This window comes from Alosa alosa, chromosome 20 (genome assembly GCF_017589495.1).
Source record: "Alosa alosa isolate M-15738 ecotype Scorff River chromosome 20, AALO_Geno_1.1, whole genome shotgun sequence".
NCBI lineage: Eukaryota > Metazoa > Chordata > Actinopteri > Clupeiformes > Clupeidae > Alosa > Alosa alosa.
The window spans coordinates 16609465-16610815 of NC_063208.1; positions in this window are offsets into that span (position 1 = coordinate 16609465).

The following is a 1351-nucleotide window of genomic DNA, read 5'->3' on the forward strand; positions in this document are numbered from 1 at the left end:
AGAGGAGGGCGTCCATTTCACTCAACATAGGCAAGTGTCCCAAAATACTTGGAATCAATAGGTGTTGGAAACGCTGACTAATGCGCATTTAATTTATGCGCATTACCATGGATGCGCATCACTAATTCGCATGAGTTGGATGGAAACACGCTAATAGATAGATACTGTATGTGTACACACTCATACACATATGGTCATAGACGGAGACACAAACACACACACACCAATATGCACACACACAGAGAGAGATGTATGCAAAAACAGACACACACACACACACTCACAGATGTAGGCACAAGCAAAAACAAAACACACGCACACACACACATACATACACACACACACACACACACAAACATATTCAAAGATGTAGGCGCACACATAAACAGATATAAGCTGGCGCGCGCACACACACACACACTCACAGACACGAAGACATAAAGCAGAGATCAGTGCTTATGGGACATCTCAGGACAAGCTGATGCAGTGAGAGAGAGAGAGAGAAAGAGAGAGAGAGCGCTGTCTGGCTTTGCTAGAGCGCTGTCTTGTTTTGATAGACACTTACATAATCCGACTTGTTTAATCTCCTCTTTTTCTTGGTGTGTTTGTGCGCATACACGAGTGTGTGTGTTTGGGATGACACACTGAGTTCTATCTGTTAGATTCAACACCTAGGTGCGATGGCATCCCATACTGTTCAAACTGGATATGCACACACACACACACAGCGTGCTTGCACAGTCTGCTGAATGTACTGTGGTCCATGCTATGCACAGAAGTGCCCATTCATTTTGCAAGAGAGAGAGCGTGACTCAGTCTAAACACCAAAGTCACACACGTTTATGTGCTAGAATGTACAGAGTCCACCGGGAATCTCCCTTCTCCTACTCTCCCTCATTCACACACACTCTCTCTCACACACACACACACACACACACACACACACACACACACACACACTTAGATGTACACACACACATATGCTGTAAGCGCAGGTCCCTATGGAGAGGGAGATGAGGATCATATGGAGCTAGCTCAGCCCAGCGGCCCATAGAAGTGCCAGTCACAGAGCCACTCTCCCCGCCTCACCCCCACTGGGGCCCATACGAGTACCCCTGGGAGACTTTAAGGTAAATGTGCATGTGTGTGTGTGTGTGTGTGTGTGTGAGAGAGGGAAAGAGTGAGTAGGTGTGTGCGTGACAGTGAAGGAGTTAATGTCTCTGGGAGAGTTTAAGGTAAATGTGCATGGCTACGTGTGTGTGTGTGTGTGTGTTTGTGTGTGCATTTCTTTCTGTGTGGTGTGTGGAAGTGTGTCTGACTGTGCTGGGGTGAGTGATATACACATGCAACA